This window comes from Haliotis rubra, unplaced genomic scaffold, assembly GCF_003918875.1.
Source record: "Haliotis rubra isolate DU_JTF1 unplaced genomic scaffold, ASM391887v1 Scf176, whole genome shotgun sequence".
NCBI classification, from domain to species: domain Eukaryota; kingdom Metazoa; phylum Mollusca; class Gastropoda; order Lepetellida; family Haliotidae; genus Haliotis; species Haliotis rubra.
Window position 1 is genome coordinate 809,936 of NW_025765736.1, and position 15,146 is coordinate 825,081.

A 15,146-nucleotide genomic window follows, 5' to 3' on the forward strand; every position below is an offset into this window, starting at 1 on the left:
GTGTCTGAGAGAGCATACTCACATGTACAGAGATGTATCTCAGAGTATACTCACCTGCATAAAGATGTGTCTGAGAGTGTATACTCACATGTATGGAGATGTGTCTAAAAGAGTGTGCCCACGTGTATAGAGATGTGTCTGACATAGTATACCAACATGTATAGAGATGTGTCTGAGAGTGTATACCCTCGTCTTTAGAGTTGTGACTGACAAAGTATACCCTCGGGTATAGACAAGAGTCTCAGAGTATACTCACATGTAAAGAGATGTGTCTCAGAATATACTCACATTTATACAGATGTGTCTGATAGAATATACTCACATGCATAGAGATAAGTCTGACAGAGCATACCCACGTGTATGGAGATGGGTCTCAGAATATAGTGACCTGTACAGAGATATGTTTCAGAGTTTACTCACATGAATATGGTGTTTCTCAGAGTATACTCACCTGCATAGAGATGTCTGAGAGAGTATACTCACATGTATAGAGATGTGTCTCAGAGTATTCTCACATGCATGCAGATGTGTCTGACAAAGTATACTCTCATGTATAGAGATGTGTCTCAGAGTACACTCACATTCATAGAGATATATATGACAGAGTATACTGTCATGTATAGAGATGTATCTCACAGAGTGTTCCCACATATATAGAGATGTGTCTCAGGGTATACTCACATGAATAGAGATGTGTCTCAGAGTATACTCACATGCATAGAGATGAGTCTGCCAGGGTATACTAACATGTATAGAGATGAGTCTGCCAGGGGATACTAACATGTATAGAGATCAGTCTGACAGAGTGTACCCACGTGTATGGAGATGTTTCTAAGAGTATACTCACATGTATAGAGATGTGTCTCAGATTATACTTACATGTACAAAGACGTGTCTCAGAGTATCCTCACATGTACAGAGATGTGTCTCAAAGTATACTCACATGTATTGAGATCTGTCTCAAAGTATACTCATATGTATAGAGATGTTTCTGAGAGTATGCTCACATGTATAGAGATGTGTCTGACAGAGTATACTCACATGTATAGAGATGTGCCTCACAGAGTGTTCCTCCGTGTATAGACATGTGCCTCACAGTGCATACTCACATGTATAGAGATGTGTCTGACTGAGTATACTAACATGTATAGAGATGTGTCTCATAGTATAGTAACATGTATAGAGATGTTTCACAGAATATACTCACATATATAGAGATCTGTATCAGAGTATCCTCACACGTATAGAGATGTGTCTCACAGAGATCACTCACATGTATAGAGATGGGTCTCAGAATATAGTGACCTGTACAGAGATGTGTTTCAGAGTTTACTCACATGAATAGAGATGTTTCTCAGAGTATACCCACATGTGCAGAGATGTGTTTCTGAGTTTACTCACTTCTAAAGAGATGTGTCTCAGTGTATACTCACATATAAAGATATGTGTCTCAGAGTATACTCACAAAAATAGAAATGTGTCTAACAGAGTATACTAACATGTATAGAGATGTGTCTCAGATTATACTTACATGTATAGAGATGTCTCACAGAGTATATTCACATGTATAGAGATCTGTATTAGAGTATACTCACATGTAAAGAGATGTGTCACAGATTATACTCACATGTACAGAGATGTGTTTCAGAGTATAGTCACATGTATAGAGATGGGTCTATAAATATAGTCACATGTTCAGAGATGTGTTTCAGAGTTTACTCACATGTATAGAGATGTTTCTAAGAGTATACTCACATGTATACATATGGGTCTCAGAGTTTACTCACATGTAAAGAGATGTGTCTCAGAGTATACTCACAAGAATAGAAATGTGTCTAACAGAGTATACTGACATGTATAGAGATGTGTCTCAGATTATACTCACATGTATAGAGATGTCTCACAGAGTATATTCACATGTATAGAGATCTGTATTAGAGTATACTCACATGTAAAGAGATGTGTCACAGATTATACTCACATGTACAGAGATGTGTTTCAGAGTTTACTCACATGTATAGAGATGTTTTTCAGAGTATACTCACATGTATACATATGGGTCTCAGAGTTTACTCACATGTAAACAGATGTGTCTAACAGAGTAAACTCACACGTTTAGAGATGTGTCTCAGTGTAAATGCACATGTACACAGATGTGTCTCAGAGTATACTCACATGCATAGGGCTGTGTCTCAGAGTTTCCTTATATGTATAGAGATGTGTCTCAGAGCATTCTCACATGTATGGAGATGTTTCTCACAGAGTTTACACACAAGTATAGAGAAGTGTCTCAGATTATACTCATATGTATATAGATATGTCTCCCACAGTTTACACACAAGTATAGATATGTCTCACAGAGTATAATAACATGTATAGAGGTCTGTATCAGAGTATACTCACATGTACAGATATGTGTCTCAGAGTATACTCACATGTATAGAGATGGGTCTCAGAGCTTACTCAAATATATAGCGTTGTATCTCAGAGTATACTTACATGTACAAAGACGTGTCTCAGAGTATCCTAACATGTATAGAGATCTGTCTTAAAGTATACTCATATGTATAGAGATGTGTTTCAGATTATACTCACATGTATAGAGGTGTGTCTCAGAGTATGCTCACATGCATAGAGATGTGTCTGACAGAGTATACTCACATGTAAAGAGATGTGCCTCAGAGAGTGTACTCACGTGTATAGAGATGTGCCTCACAGTGCATACTCAACATGTATAGAGATGTGTCTGACTGAGAATACTAACATGTATAGAGATGTATCTCAGAGTATACTAACATGTATACAGATGTCTCTCAGAATATACTCACATGTATAGAGATGTGTATCAGAGTATACTCACATGTATAGAGATGTGTCTCACAGAGTTTACTCACATGTACAGAGATAGGTCTAAAATATACAAACATGTACAGAGATGTGTTTCAGAGTTTACTCACATGTATAGAGATGTTTCTAACAGAGTATACTAACATATGTAGAGATGTGTCTCAGATTATACTTACATGTACAGAGATGTGTCTCAGAGTATACTTACATGTACAGAGATGTCTCTGAGAGTATACTCACAAGTATAGAAATGTGTTTAACAGAGTATACTAACATTTGTAGAGATGTGTCTCAGATTATACTCACATGTATTGAGATGTCTCACAGAGTATATTCACATGTATGGAGATCTGTATTAGAGTATACTCACATGTATAGAGATGTGTCTCAGATTATACTCACATGTTCAGAGATGTGTTTCAGAGTTTACTCACATGTATAGAGATGTTTCTTAGAGTATACTCACATATAAAGATATGTGTCTCAGAGTATACTCACAAGAATAGAAATGTGTCTAACAGAGTATACTAACATGTATAGAGATGTGTCTCAGATTATACTTACATGTATAGAGATGTGTCTCAGAGTATACTCACATGTATAGAGATGTGTCTCAGAGTATACTCACATGTACAGAGATGTGTCTCAGAGTATACTCACATGTACAGAGATGTGTCTCAGAGTATACTCACATGTATAGAGATGGGTCTCTAAATATAGTCACATGTTCAGAGATGTGTTTCAGAGTTTACTCACATGTATAGAGATGTTTCTAAGAGTATACTCACATGTATACATATGGGTCTCAGAGTTTACTCACATGTATAGAGATGTGTCTCAGAGTATACTCACATGAATAGAAATGTGTCTAACAGAGTATACTAACATGTATAGAGATGTGTCTCAGATTATACTCACATGTATAGAGATGTCTCACAGAGTATATTCACATGTATAGAGATCTGTATTAGAGTATACTCACATGTAAAGAGATGTGTCACAGATTATACTCACATGTACAGAGATGTGTTTCAGAGTTTACTCACATGTATAGAGATGTTTTTCAGAGTATACTCACATGTATACATATGGGTCTCAGAGTTTACTCACATGTACACAGATGTGTCTCAGAGCATTCTCACATGTATGGAGATGTTTCTCACAGAGTTTACACACAAGTATAGAGAAGTGTCTCAGATTATACTCATATGTATATAGATATGTCTCCCACAGTTTACACACAAGTATAGATATGTCTCACAGAGTATAATAACATGTATAGAGGTCTGTATCAGAGTATACTCACATGTACAGATATGTGTCTCAGAGTATACTCACATGTATAGAGATGGGTCTCAGAGCTTACTCAAATATATAGCGTTGTATCTCAGAGTATACTTACATGTACAAAGACGTGTCTCAGAGTATCCTCACATGTATAGAGATCTGTCTAAAAGTATACTCATATGTATAGAGATGTGTTTCAGATTATACTCACATGTATAGAGGTGTGTCTCAGAGTATGCTCACATGCATAGAGATGTGTCTGACAGAGTATACTCACATGTAAAGAGATGTGCCTCAGAGAGTGTACCTCCGTGTATAGAGATGTGCCTCACAGTGCATACTCAAATGTATAGAGATGTGTCTGACTGAGAATCCTAACATGTATAGAGATGTGTCTCATAGTATAGTAACATGTATACAGATGTCTCACAGAATATACTCAAATGTATAGAGATCTGTATCAGAGTATACTCACACGTATAGAGATGTGTCTCACAGAGTTTACTCATATGTACAGAGATAGGTCTCAGAATATACAAACATGTACAGAGATGTGTTTCAGAGTTTACTCACATGTATAGAGATGTTTCTAACAGAGTATACTAACATATGTAGAGATGTGTCTCAGATTATACTTACATGTACAGAGATGTGTCTCAGAGTATACTTACATGTACAGAGATGTCTCTGAGAGTATACTCACAAGTATAGAAATGTGTTTAACAGAGTATACTAACATTTGTAGAGATGTGTCTCAGATTATACTCACATGTATTGAGATGTCTCACAGAGTATATTCACATGTATGGAGATCTGTATTAGAGTATACTCACATGTATAGAGATGTGTCTCAGATTATACTCACATGTTCAGAGATGTGTTTCAGAGTTTACTCACATGTATAGAGATGTTTCTTAGAGTATACTCACATGTATACAGATGGGTCTCAGAGTTTACTCACATGCAAAGAGATGTGTCTAACAGAGTATACTCACGTGTATAGAGATGTGTCTGACAGAGTATAGTAACAAGCACAGAGATGTGTCTCAGAGTATACTAACATGTATACAGATGTCTCACAGATTATACTCACCTGTATAGAGATCTGTATCAGAGTATTCTCACACGCATAGAGATGTGTCTCACAGAGATTATTCACATGTATAGAGATGTGTCTCAGAATATACTCACATGTACACAGATGTGTTTCAGAGTATACTCACGTGTATAGAGATGTGTCTCAGAGTTTCCTCACATGTATAGAGATGTGTCTCAGAGTATACTTACATGTGCAGGGATGTGTTTAAGAGTATACTCACATGTATAGAGATGTTTCTCAAAGAGTTTACAAACAAGTATAGAGATGTGTCTCAGATTATACTCACATGTATAGAGATATGTCTAACAGAGTTTACACACAAGTAAAGATATGTCTCACAGAGTATATTTACATGTATAGAGATCTGTATCAGAGTATACTCACATGTATAGAGATGCTTATCAGTGTTTACTCACTTATAAAGAGATGTGTCTCAGAGTATACTTACATGTTCAGAGATGTGCCTCAGAGTATACTCACAAGTGTAGAAATGTGTCTAACAGAGGATACTAACATGTATAGAGATGTGTCTCAAATTTTACTCACATGTATAGAGATGTCTCACAAAGTATATTCAGATGTATAGAGATCTGTATTAGAATATACTCACATGTATAGAGATGTGTCTCACTTTACTCACATGTATAGAGATGGGTCTCTAAATATAGTCACATGTTCAGAGATGTGTTTCAGAGTATACTCACATGTATAGAGCTGTGTCTCAGAGTTTACTCACATGTATAGAGATGGGTCTCTAAATATAGTCACATGTTCAGAGATGTGTTTCAGAGTTTACTCACATGTATAGAGATGTGTCTCAGACATATGGGTCTCATGTTTACATGTATAGAGATGTGTCTAACAGAGTATACTCACATGTATAGAGATGTGTCTGACAGAGTATACTAACATGTATACAGATGTGTATGACAGAGATAACATGTAGAGATGTGTCTGACAGTATACTCACATGTATAGAGATGTGTCTCTCAGAGTTTACTCACATGTATACATAGAGATGTGTCTCAGAGTATACACACATGTATAGAGATGTGTCTCAGAATATACTCACATGTTCAGAGATGTATTTCAGAGTCTACTCACAGAGTATATACACACACATGTATAGAGATGTGTCTCAGAGTATACTCACATGTAACAGAGATGTGTCTCAGAGTATAGATGTGTCACATGTATAGAGATGTGTCTCAGAGTATAGTTCACATATACTCACATGTATAGAGATGTGTCTCAGAGTATTCTCACATGTATAGAGATGTGTATACTACTCACATGTATAGAGATGTGTGTCTCAGATTATACTCACATGTACAGAGATGTGTCACAGAGTATATTCTCACATGTATATAGAGATGTGTCTCAGAGTATACTCACATGTATAGAGATGTGTCTCAGAGAGTATACTCACATGTATAGAGATGTGTCTCAGAGTATACTCACATGTATAGAGATGTGTCTCAGAGTATACTCACATGTATAGAGATGGTGTCTCAGAGTATACTCACATGTATAGAGAGATGTGTCTAACAGAGTATAGATCACGTGTATAGAGATGTGTCTGACAGAGTATACTCACATGTATAGAGATGTGTCTGACAGAGTATACTAACAATAGAGATGTAGAGATGTGTCTGTATAGAGTATACTCACAGTGCATATATAGAGATGTGTCTCACAGAGTATACTCACATGTATAGAGATATGTATCAGAGTATACTCACATAGAATATACTCAAATAGAGATGTGTATCAGAGTATACTCACATGTATAGAGATGTGTCACAGAGTTTACTCATATGTACACATGTACAGAGATGTGTCTCAGAGTATACTCACATGTATAGAGATGTTTCTCACAGAGTATACTAACATATGTAGAGATGTGTCTCAGATTATACTTACATGTACAGAGATGTGTCTCAGAGTATACTTACATGTACAGAGATGTCTCTGAGAGTATACTCACAAGTATAGAAATGTGTTTAACAGAGTATACTAACATTTGTAGATGTGTCTCAGATTATACTCACATGTATAGAGATATGTCTCACAGAGTTTACACACAAGTAAAGATATGTCTCACAGAGTATATTTACATGTATAGAGATCTGTATCAGAGTATACTCACATGTATAGAGATGCTTATCAGTGTTTACTCACTTATAAAGAGATGTGTCTCAGAGTATACTTACATGTTCAGAGATGTGCCTCAGAGTATACTCACAAGTGTAGAAATGTGTCTAACAGAGGATACTAACATGTATAGAGATGTGTCTCAAATTTTACTCACATGTATAGAGATGTCTCACAAAGTATATTCAGATGTATAGAGATCTGTATTAGAGTATACTCACATGTATAGAGATGTGTCTCAGTATACTCACATGTATAGAGATGTGTCTCAGAGTATACTCACATGTATAGAGATGTGTCTCACTTTACTCACATGTATAGAGATGGGTCTCTAAATATAGTCACATGTTGAGAGATGTGTTTCAGAGTATACTCACATGTATAGAGCTGTGTCTCAGAGTTTACTCACATGTATAGAGATGGGTCTCTAAATATAGTCACATGTTCAGAGATGTGTCTCGGTGTATACTCACATGTATAGAGATATGTCTCAGAGTTTCGAATTAACAATTGTGATGTTCACCGACGTGAGTGTCAAGCAGCCAGTAAGGCACACACTAATCACCTTTCATGTGTGATGTTTGTTTACGGTCGGATTATCCGACCGGCTTTGTTGATTGTCGGATAAACGGATGTTTTTACAATGTATTTTACAATGATCACTTGCTACATTGGTATGTCGGAGTCGGAATGCGAGAATGTCGGATTAACGAGAGTCATTATCACAGTTTTAAATGGTTCCCTAATATTTTGTCGGATTAACGTGATTGTCGGATTAATGAGTGTCGGATTAACGAGAGCTGACTGTACTTCTTAAAATAATAATAATAAATGCCGTCGACTTATAAAATAAACAATTTACTTACGCTGTGCGTTGGAAGGTTCCAGTACACTAAATCAGTATCAAATGCTTCCTGTGCAGGTCAGGAGAGACAGACATGTGACAGCTCTGATTGGATGAAATAGTGTAATATGTTTGTTTTTTAAAAGCAGATCCAACCAAAAATTAAAACTGACCACAATTTTAAGTATTTAGTGCTGTCATTTTTATCACCATCACTTATGCTTATTGTGTGTACAGATATTTTCCAGTAGGTGACATTTGGTGCGGAACTGGGGTTGATCTGTTCCGCTTTCTGCGCTCGCAAAACGAGCCGGACAAGTTGGCCAGATATTGTGTTTTCATGGTAGTTTAAAGGCCAGAGTGTGCCAGAGTGTACCCGGCTAAAAATTATAAGGTTACTATAGAAGTCTATGTGAAAACATTTGGTGGTGTGTATCCGGAAAAGAGAAACTGGGTTATCTCCATCAGCTAATTTTAGAACATGATATCCTGGAATCAAAACGTTTGTTATTACGTTTCACTTTGCTTCGAGGCTACATAAACCGGACAACATGGCGGCTAATCGCAAGCAGACGAATTTGAGTTGGAGACATTTTCATTTGTGGCAACGATTTCCATGTTATCAGACATGGAGAAACTTGTCACAATGTTCCAGAGAAACGAACTGAATCTGTCACAAATTCTGGATTCTACTATTACGTGTCTCAAAGGGTTTTTGACAGAGATAGGCACCCAGGAACAAAGTTTTCGTTACCTTCAAACCTACTTAGCGCAGATGAGTGATTTATCACAGCATTCAAAACAAAAAAGACAGGATTCATTGAAGATGTTATCGCTTCTCTACATCGTGGGTTCCCAAAACAACATCCAGTACAGTAAAATGACTTTAAAATATTCCTCAAACTGAACATACGTGTAACCTTGCTCTCATACCCCAAGCGAAATTTAAAATGAATTCTCTGAAAAATATATGAATGACCAAAAAAAGTAAGATTAATATTCCCAGAGATGTGAAATATATGCCCAATAAAGAGATGTGTCTCAGAGTATACTCACATGTATAGAGATGTATCTCACAGATTGTACTCACATGTATAGAAATGTGTCTCACAAGGTGTACCTACATGTATACAGATGTCTCACAGAGTATACTCACATGTATAGAGATCTGTATCAGAGTATACTCACACGTATACAGATGGGTCACACAGAGTTTACTCACATGTATAGAGATGGGTCTCAGAATATAGTCACATGTACAGAGAGGTGTTTCAGAGATATGTGTTTCAGAGTATACTAACATGTATAGATACATATCGGTCTCAGAGTTTACTCACATGTACAGAGATGTGTCTAACAGAGTGTACTCACATGTATAGAGATGTGTCTCAGATTATACTTACATGTATAGAGATGGGTCTCAGAGTATACTCACATGTATAGAGATGAGTCTCAGAGTATAATCACATGTATAGATATGTGTCTGACAGAGTATACTAACATGTATAGAGATGTGTCTGACAGTGTATACTAACATGTATAGAGATGTGTCTCACAGAGTATACTCACATGTATAGAGATGTGTCTCAGAGTTTACTCACATGTATAGAGATGTGTCTCAGAGTATACTCACATGTATAGAGATCGGTCTCAGAGTTTACTCACATGTATAGAGATGTGTCTCAGAGTATACTCACATGTATAGAGATGTGTCTCAGAGTATACTCACATGTACAGAGATGTGTCTCAGAGTATACTCACATGTATAGAGATGTGTCTCAGAGTATACTCACATGTATAGAGATGTGTCTCACAGTAGTATACTCACATGTATAGAGATGTGTCTCAGAGTATACTCACATGTATAGAGATGTGTCTCAGAGTATACTCACATGTATAGAGATGTGTCTCAGAGTATACTCACATGTATAGAGATGTGTCTCAGAGTATACTCACATGTATAGAGATGTGTCTCAGAGTATACTCACTCACAGTGTACTCACATGTATAGAGATGTGTCTCAGAGTATACTCACATGTAGAGAGATGTGTCTCAGAGTATACTCACATGTATAGAGATGTGTCTCAGAGTATACTCACATGTATAGAGATGTGTCTCAGAGTATACTCACATGTATAGAGATGTGTCTCAGAGTATACTCACATGTATAGAGATGTGTCTCAGAGTATACTCACATGTATAGAGATGTGTCTCAGAGTATACTCACATGTATAGAGATGTGTCTCAGAGTATACTCACATGTACAGAGATGTGTCTCAGAGTATACTCACATGTATAGAGATGTGTCTCAGAGTATACTCACATGTATAGAGATGGGTCTCAGAGTTTACTCACATGTATAGAGATGTGTCTCAGAGTATACTCACATGTAGACATATCGGTCTCAGAGTTTACTCACATGTACAGAGATGTGTCTAACAGAGTGTACTCACATGTATAGAGATGTGTCTCAGAGTATACTCACATGTATAGAGATGTGTCTCAGAGTATACTCACATGTATAGAGATGTGTCTCAGAGTATACTCACATGTATAGAGATGTGTCTCAGAGTATACTCACATGTATAGAGATGTGTCTCAGAGTATACTCACATGTATAGAGATGTGTCTCAGAGTATACTCACATGTATAGAGATGTGTCTCAGAGTATACTTACATGTATAGAGATGTGTCTCAGAGTATACTCACATGTATAGAGATGTGTCTCAGAGTATACTAACATGTATAGAGATGTGTCTCAGAGATGTGTCTACTACTCACATGTATAGAGATGTGTCTCAGAGTATACTCACATGTATAGAGATGTGTCTCAGAGTATACTCACATGTATAGAGATGTGTCTCAGAGTATACTCACATGTATAGAGATGTGTCTCAGAGTATACTCACATGTATAGAGATGTGTCTCAGAGTATACTCACATGTATAGAGATGTCTCAGAGTATACTCACATGTATAGAGATGTGTCTCAGAGTATACTCACATGTATAGAGATGTGTCTCAGAGTATACTCACATGTATAGAGATGTGTCTCAGAGTATACTCACATGTATAGAGATGTGTCTCAGAGTATACTCACATGTATAGAGATGTGTCTCAGAGTATACTCACATGTACAGAGATGTGTCTCAGTGTATACTCACATGTATAGAGATGTGTCTCAGAGTATACTCACATGTATAGAGATGTGTCTCACAGAGTATACTCACATGTATAGAGATGTGTCTCAGTATACCTACATGTATAGAGATGTCTCAGAGTATACTCACATGTATAGAGATGGGTCTCAGAATATACTCACATGTATAGAGATGTGTCTCAGAGTATACTCACATGTATAGAGATGTGTCTCAGAGTATACTCACATGTATAGACATATCGGTCTCAGAGTTTACTCACATGTACAGAGATGTGTCTAACAGAGTGTACTCACATGTATAGAGATGTGTCTCAGATTATACTTACATGTATAGAGATGTGTCTCAGAGTATACTCACATGTATAGAGATGTGTCTCAGAGTATACTCACATGTATAGAGATGTGTCTCAGAGTATACTCACATGTATAGAGATGTGTCTCCAGAGTATACTCACATGTATAGAGATGTGTCTCACAGAGTATACTCACATGTATAGAGATGTGTCTCAGAGTATACTCACATGTATAGAGATGTTTCTCAGAGTATACTCACATGTATACATATGGGTCTCAGAGTTTACTCACATGTATAGAGATGTGTCTCAGAGTATACTCACATGTAGACATATCGGTCTCAGAGTTTACTCACATGTACAGAGATGTGTCTAACAGAGTGTACTCACATGTATAGAGATGTGTCTCAGATTATACTTACATGTATAGAGATGTGTCTCAGAGTATACTCACATGTATAGAGATGTGTCTCAGAGTATACTCACATGTATAGAGATGTGTCTCACAGAGTATACTCACATGTATAGAGATGTGTCTCAGAGTATACTCACATGTATAGAGATGTGTCTCAGAGTTTATACTCACATGTATAGAGATGTGTCTCAGAGTATACTCACATGTATAGAGATGTGTCTCAGAGTATACTCACATGTATAGAGATGTGTCTCAGAGTATACTCACATGTATAGAGATGTGTCTCTCAGAGTATACTCACATGTATAGAGATGTGTCTCAGAGTATACTCACATGTATAGAGATGTGTCTCAGAGTATACTCACATGCATAGAGATGGGTCTAAGAGCTTACTCACATGTATAGAGATGTATCTCAGAGCTAACTCACATGTATAGAGATGTGCCTCAGAGTATACTCACATGTACAGAGATGTGTCTCAGAGTATACTCACATGTACAGAGATGTGTCTCAGAGTATACTCACATGTACAGAGATGTGTCTCAGAGTATACTCACATGTATAGAGATGTGTCTCAGAGTATACTGACATGAACAGAGATGTGTCTCAGTGTATACTCACATGTATAGAGATGAGTCTCAGAGTTTCGAATTAACAATTGTGATGTTCACCGACGTGGGTGTCAAGCACGCTAATCACCTTTCATGTGTGATGTTTGTTTACGGTCGCATTATCCGACCGGCTGTGTTGATTGTCGGATAATCGAATGTTTTTACAATGTATTTTACAATGATCACTTGCTACATTGGTATGTTGGAGTCGGAATGCGAGAATGTCGGATTAACGAGAGTCATTATCACAGTTTTAAATGGTTCCCTAATTGTTGTCGGATTAAAGTGATTGTCGGATTAATGAGTGTCTGATTAACGAGAGCTGGCTGTACTTCTTAAAATAATAATAATAAATGCCGACGACTTTTAAAATAAACAATTTACTTACGCTGTTTGTTGGAAAAGAGAAACTGGGTTATCTCCATCAGCTAATTTTAGAACATGATAGCCTGGAATCAAAACGTTTGTTATTACGTTTCACTTTGCTTCGAGGCTACATAAACCGGAAAGCATGGCGGCTAATCGCAAGCAGACGAATTTGAGTTGGAGACATTTTCATTTGTGGCAACGATTTCCATGTTATCAGACATGGAGAAACTTGTCACAATGTTCCAGAGAAACGAACTGAATCTGTCACAAATTCTGGATTCTACTATTACGTGTCTCAAAGGGTTTTTGACAGAGATAGGCACTCAGGAACAAAGTTTTCGTTACCTTCAAACCTACTTAGCGCAGATGAGTGATTTATCACAGCATTCAAAACAAAAAAGACAGGATTCATTGAAGATATTATCGCTTCTCTACATCGTGGGTTCCCAAAACAACATCCAGTACAATAAAAATGACTTTAAAATATTCCTCAAACTGAACATACGTGTAACCTTGCTCTCATACCCCAAGCGAAATTTAAAATGAATTCTCTGAAAATATATGAATGACCAAAAAAAGTAAGATTAATATTCCCAGAGATGTGAAATATATGCCCAATGTTAAAGATTAAAGTTGGTTAATTACATACACATATAATAATATTGTTTTGAAACTAGTAACGATTAAAATTACATTTCCTAAAACTGTTGGAAGCGCACGTACAATCACCACGACAAGCCCGCAAGATCGTCAGAAATACACTCCGTTGGATCAGTGAGAGCCGTTAGGTCAACACACGCACGTTCGTGTATTTGAATCTCTCACCGTCAATTGCATGATTCTTATCAAAAACTTCACATTAGTTAGCACAATTCTGTTAGCTACGTTCTAAGTACTTTCAATATGACGATAGATATTTTTCATGATTTTTTAAACAATGACATAATGCCATAAACGGTTTAAGTAGTCGGAATTATTTTTATCAAAGCACTGCATCCATTACGCGCGTTCTGATTGGTTTGTCGTACTTTCGCACATGACAAGCATCGATAGGGGGACGAGTCTTCTTGGAGTTTACGGAAAGGGGCGAGTGGTGACGAATGGTGAAGCACGCCACAAGAGTACGTAAACAGTCGCTGAAAATAGCGTTTTGTCAGTATTCAAGGATGTCAGCATGCGGAAATATTAGCTAATGATAGCCATGTCAACAGAAACCCAAAAGCGTATATTCTGCAGGTCATATGTCTGTGTTTTATGCGGGTTTTCATTTGTTATGAGATCAGTGTTGGCGACCGGGGAAGAGAAAATCCATTTTGTAAGTCCCGCCAAACCCTAAATAGTAGCCGTTGTCTGATTGGTTAAATCCGTTCGGTGGTCTCGCGTTTGATTGGACGGTCATAGGTCGCTCAAAGGTTACCTGACGCAACCTTCCACAAGGTTTGACTCAGTATAGCAGTGTAACGAAAAATATTGAGCCTAAGTTTACTTAGACTGCACTGAACAGAGGAATTGGTATATCACCATATGAAGCCTTGTTTGGCAAGTCTGCAACAGTTGGTCTTTCACCAGAAGCTTCCATACCAACAGAAGTTCTGAAGTTACTTAAGACAGAAGAAGACTTGCAGGAGGCTTTAGATACAAGCAGTGAATCCAGTTTTGTGTCAGATGTTGTTGACGCAGACACAGATGGCGATGCTGGTGTGGATGCTGATACAGATACGGGTACACATTGTGATATGGGCACAGACTGTGATACGGGTAGAGATTGTGATACGGGTACAGTTAATGTTACCGGTACAGATTGTGAAACTGATATTGATAACAAATTATGTGTGGAATTTGAGGGTACAGCCACTAACAATCTCAGATACTAATCTAATCTACCAATAATAAAATATTTATCTATTTACAAATCATTTAACAAATGTAATTCTTTTAAAAATGCAATAATTAAATGAGAACTTATATTATTAAAAAGATCCTTCATAGTTCGTGATTTAAAATAGTTGGAATATTCAACACAGTCAAGCAAGACATGCTTGACCGTGATTCTTTCATCACAAGGGAT

General features: G+C 37.0%; 1 long non-coding RNA gene across 1 annotated transcript in view; it reads right to left on the minus strand.

The window, feature by feature from the left end:
- LOC124273069 overlaps positions 1-13,458 on the minus strand; it is a 49,692-nt gene extending 36,234 nt beyond the window's left edge. Inside the window, exon 1 of the long non-coding RNA XR_006897535.1 lies at positions 13,098-13,458. This is a non-coding gene — a long non-coding RNA (uncharacterized LOC124273069). The remainder of the gene's footprint in view (positions 1-13,097) is intronic.
- Between the last annotated feature and the right edge of the window lie 1,688 nt (positions 13,459-15,146).